The sequence below is a fragment of the Eschrichtius robustus genome, chromosome 13 (assembly GCF_028021215.1).
Source record: "Eschrichtius robustus isolate mEscRob2 chromosome 13, mEscRob2.pri, whole genome shotgun sequence".
NCBI classification, from domain to species: Eukaryota; Metazoa; Chordata; class Mammalia; order Artiodactyla; family Eschrichtiidae; genus Eschrichtius; species Eschrichtius robustus.
The window spans coordinates 77,331,422-77,336,724 of NC_090836.1; the positions used below are offsets into that span (position 1 = coordinate 77,331,422).

The 5,303-nt window shown below is 38.8% G+C and overlaps 1 long non-coding RNA gene across 1 annotated transcript; it reads right to left on the bottom strand.

The window, feature by feature from the left end:
• Positions 1-950: 950 nt before the first annotated feature.
• Positions 951-2,932, bottom strand: LOC137775038 (uncharacterized). The gene is made up of 2 exons (XR_011075969.1): positions 2,397-2,932; positions 951-1,459 (listed from the first exon to the last, which is right to left on the bottom strand). It is a non-coding gene; the product is annotated as an uncharacterized lncRNA (long non-coding RNA).
• Between the last annotated feature and the right edge of the window lie 2,371 nt (positions 2,933-5,303).

The window sequence follows — 5,303 nt, forward strand, 5'->3', positions numbered from 1 at the left end:
ACACAGTCAAACAAAAGTGTTAATAAAAAGGAAAACAAAAAATAAATAAGCATTCTAATAAAGATAAAAAGAAAGTGAGTGTTAATGGTTGAATTATGTCCCCTCAAAAGATAGGTTCAAGATCTAACCCCTAGTACCTGTGAGTGTGACCTTGGCAGATGTAATCAAGTTAAGACAAGGTCATATTGAATTGGAGTAGGGCTTAATCCGATACAACTGCTGTCCTTATAAAAGAGGAGAAAAGACAGACAAGAGAAGGAGGCCATGTGGAGACGGAGGCAGAGATTAGAGTTATGCTGCCTCAAACCAAGAACATCTGGAGCTACCTGGAACCTAGAAGCAGCATGGAGGTGTCTCCCTTGGAGCCTTCGGAGGGAGCATGGCCCTGCCAACACCTTGATCTTGGACTTCTAGCCTCCAGAACTGTGAGAGAATAAATTCCTGTTATTTTAAGCCAGCCAGTTTGTGGTACTTTGTTACAGCAGCACTAGGACACTAATACAGTGGGTGGCAGGGGGGCAGGGGGGCTTGTTCACAGGGGCCAGGCAGTGGGAGACAAGAGACAGACATGGTCCAATAGGAAATGAGAGGACTCTATTGCTTTGTTCCTCAAAGTACAGACCGAGGAACAGCAACATTCCTGGGAGCTTTTTGAAATGCACAATCTCAGACCCCACCCTAGACTTGAGACATAATTTCCCTTGAGATGATTGCAGCCCAAACTATGCAGCCTGGGGGGAAAACAGCAACAGCAATCAACATATTTAAACCCTTTTCATGTATTAGGCTCTGATCTGAGAGTTATACTCTAAGTTAACCCACTTAATTCACACACCAATCTATAAGGTATGCACTATTATTATTCCCATTTCACAGACAGGGAAATGAGTCACAGAAAGGTAAAGTAACTCTTCTAAGTAGGCGAATAGCAAATGTTGAAGTCAAGGAAATGAGCCGCATTTATCTTTATTTCAAAAGAAAAATATACAAGAAAGAAGTTGTGCTGATACCTAAGAGTGGGATGCTGAAGGGTTAGTCCTCTCTCTCCTATGGATCTGAACAAAATTAGAAACAGTTTTACTGCTGGAAAAGGTGTGTTGGAGTATCTACCTTGCAGAGGAAAGTCCAAAATCTTCCCCATCGTTCTATCTCTATCCATCCCTCACCCAGCTGTAGATTAAGCAGCAGGGTAGCTGCACTTCTTCCCCTACAAGAGGAAGCTGCAGCATGAAGGAGGCAAGACTAGAGAGGAGAGTGCAGCATTCAAGGTCCAGCTCTGAAAAAATTGTCTAGAGATGACGTAGACCTTGAACGCCAACTGCCTTCCCATAGAGATTACCATTTCACTGTAGTCATGAGAGTGGGATCTCTTGAGAGGTGTGAGACGGAAGAAGAAGAAAGACATTTCCTCCCTCCTATTGAACGTTCTGGGAAATTGATATTTTGTGGGCCAGCAAGACTGTGGAAAAAGAAAAAAAGGCCACTTCTGCTAATATTATCCTCAGCTCCGTGTATATCAAATGTACATACAAACCACTGCTTCTGCTTCAGAAGAAAGTAAAGGAGCAAACCCTCCTTTATGCCAGCGGATCAGAGATGATGTGCTATGTACACTTCTGAGTGGTCGAACTTAGTCTCCCCCAAATCTCCCTGTTGAACCTTCACACATTCATCAAAACCCACTTCAACCCTTACCTGCTCAGTGAAGTCTTCCATGTTCCTCTGTGCTTATTCTCCTACCCTTGGAAGATCCTCTGAACTACTGCTGTAACTTGCATATACTCCTATGATAAAATTTATCCCTCTGTATTTCTATTGTTTGGTTAAATGACTGTGTCCTTTGTTAAACTCTGATCACCTTAAAGTCAAAGATGGCATCTAATTCATTCTTATATCCCCAGTGTCTGGCACAGATCTAGTAAATACTTTTCCATGAATAAAAATCCACTCTGTACCATGAAAATCATATTTAAAGTCATTGGGAGTATTTAGAATATGATACCAACCAGTTACATATGGCTATTAACTTAAAATTCATTAAAATTAAATAAAATTTAAAAGTAAGTTCTTCAATTCTATCACATTTCTAGTGCTCCATAGCCATATTTGGCTAGTGGATACAGTACTGAACAGTATTGATGTAGAACATTTTCAAAGTTGAACAGTGTTTTTGTACAATAGTTTCAATTTTTATGAACAAATTCATCTTTTTTGAAATGTGAAAGCACTAATTTGGACTGCTGGGATGCCCATTATTTTATAGCCCTGCACACTATTGCAAAGAAGATGGAAGATGCTACGGATGTTCAGTGATTCCTCATTGTCGGGCACATTCTTTTCTAAAGTAGCAGAAAGCAACACACTGAAGTGACGGAAAGTTTGCCTTTCTTACTTACAGGCTGTGTGTCCATGGGAAAATTACTTGACCTCTCTGTGGCTCCATCTGCTCATCTGTAAAAGGGATAGTAAATAACCATACAGAGCCCACAGGGCTGTTGTAAACATTAAATAAGATACTTTATATACAGTTAAGACATAGTATTCAATAAATAATAGTGATTATCTTTATGGCACCTGCACCTCAACACTCTAACCTATTAGCACAATGCAGAGGAACTGCTGAGAACCATGGATAGATTCCCTTCATAATCTTTAAGACTATCACCTTTGGTCTTGACATGCTAGGAATTGCATAAACTGTTGTATAAGCAAGGGCTGACCCTAACTGGATCAGGGCTATGATTCTGACTCTGCATTTCCTATATCTCAATGTCATCATCTGTGAAATGGAAATAGTACATTCTTATGGAATTTTTGTGATAGGTAGACATGGTCCAAAAAGAACCAAACACAGAAGCTGGCAATTTGTTGTATGCATTGAATAAACTCCAGAAATAAATATCTATTGTTGCTACTGTTGTTGTTGTTGTTTTTATCTTTCTACCAGGAGTTATCTCATGTCTGCAATATATTCAGTGCTAGTTTATTGAATGAATGAATGAATGAACAAATGAATGAATAGAGTATGTTAAAGCAATAAATAGCATTTTCCAGTTATTGGCTGATAATAGACCATGAATAAATATCACTAACATGATCACTGTATAATTAAATAGCTCGTACAGAGCTTTGTACATTCCAGGCAGTAACTGGTATGAGGAGAATATGACTTTAACTGCAACAGTTTAGAGCTCTGTGCTCTGACTCTCATGATTCTTTTTTTTTGAATTTATTTTTTAATTAATTTATTTTATTTTGGGCTGTATTGTGTCTTCATTGCGGTGTGCGCACTTCTCACTGCGGTGGCTTCTCTTGTTGCAGAGCTCAGGTTCTAGGCACGCGGGCTCAGTAGTTGTGGCACGTGGGCTTCAGTAGTTGTGGCTCACGGGCTCTAGAGCACAGGCTCAGTAGCTGTGGTGCACGGGCTTAGTTGCTCCGCGGTATGTGGGATCTTCCCGGACCAGGGCTCGAACCCGTGTCCCTTGCATTGGCAGGCGGATTCTTAACCACTGCGCCACCAGGGAAGCCCTCTTATGATTCTTATAATTATCCAAATATTATTTTGGTTTTCTGCCAAATTTATGTACAATACATAATTGACTGCCCGTTAATATTGACAGTGTGCATCTTCTGTTTACTCTTCGATTTTTAATACTAACCATATTTCTTTCAATAAGTAAACTCTGCTTTAGTCAGAGCCATTATAAAAACAGTCTGCTGTTTCATAATGGAAAACCAGATTTAGCTAATCATTTGACAAAGTTTCATCAAATATTTTTGTATTTATTAGCATCTCTGATCAATGCAGAAAAGTCTAAAATAATTGGGGTCATAAAAAGTGCCTGGGATGACAAACGATGTAAATGTAATGCTTAGCTGAGGCTGGTGGAATTTGTTCAATCATCCTACGGATACTGTTATAGTGTTTGGGCTAGTTATTCTTTGAGTGTCCTGACCAGATCCATTCCCCTCCCTTCTCTGCTCTGCCCCAGGAGGAGGCTTAATCTTCCTGGTTTTCTTGATGGTTATCTTCCCTTTAGGTTTGATCAGTGAAAGGATGTGAAGTAGAAGGAAAGAAAGGTTGATACCCTGCTTCAGTACTTCACCTCTGGTGGATGTTGCAATCCCTCCAGGGACATGGCTGCTTGGGCATGGAAACCTTCCATGGGTGTCCTCTCACTTAGCTCCAGAAACTCAATTTCTTCTGCTGTCCATTTAGCCACATGGGTGAGAATGCCTTTCCTCCATTGCCCATTCCTAGGTGCCTCACCATCCCTAATTTCATGCCATAAACTCTGCACACACTCTAAAATAGTCCCTTCATTAAATTTTCCTCATTTAAATTCTCTGGGGTAAATTCTGTTTTCTACCAGACCCTGACTTGTACAAAGGTTAAAAGAGAAAGCTCTATTGCCAGGTATTTAACTATAGGAAAGTTATTAAACTTCTCCTAACTTCAGTTTACTTTTCTACAAAATGGGAATAACAACAGTATTTACTCATTTACTCTATAGGGTTGTGAAATTTGTATGTAATAATGAGAGAGAATCTCATGACTTTTCCTGAAATTTTGTGTTAATATGCTTTTGTGTGTGGGTAAATGATGGAGGAGATTCATATTTTGCAACCATACGTGAAGCCAGCCTGAAAATGTAATGAAGGAAGGCAAAGCTGAAAGAATTGCAGAGAAACTCCTCTAGAGGCTCATCTAATAGCAGGACTGTTTTGTATTTCCCTTTATCGTTACCAGTTTGGATCTGGGTCTCAGTATTTACAATCAGAAAACACCCAAGGTTATAAAAGAAATAAACTGTTTTCTCATGTTTACTTATTAGATGGTGATAGCATAAATGTATTTTTTGATAAATATTTACTCTTGGTAAATCAGCCCATTCCCCAGGCTTGTTGAATGGTCTGCTTTGATAGCTATTTCTAAATCCTGCAGAAAAAAAAATTTAAAATCGAAGGTTTAACTAAATGCAGGAAATATTTCTAATACATCTAGTAAGTACAGAAATGCTCAGCCTGATTACACACATAATAGTTTTAAAATTGATTTAGTATTTAGTAACTGAAAATATTGGTTTTTTAGACCAATAAGAGAAAGTCAGTTTTGTGCCTTATCAGCTTAATACTGAATATAGATAAAGTGAGTTATAATGCGCAAATGTCAAAGGACAGAGGTAGAATACACACCTAAGAACTTGAAAAGGTGTGCTGTTTTTATCAAGAAAGCAATGTTTACTCTCTTCAGAAAATTGAGGTTAGGGAAGATTTACAATTACGCTTTTATACAATAGTAA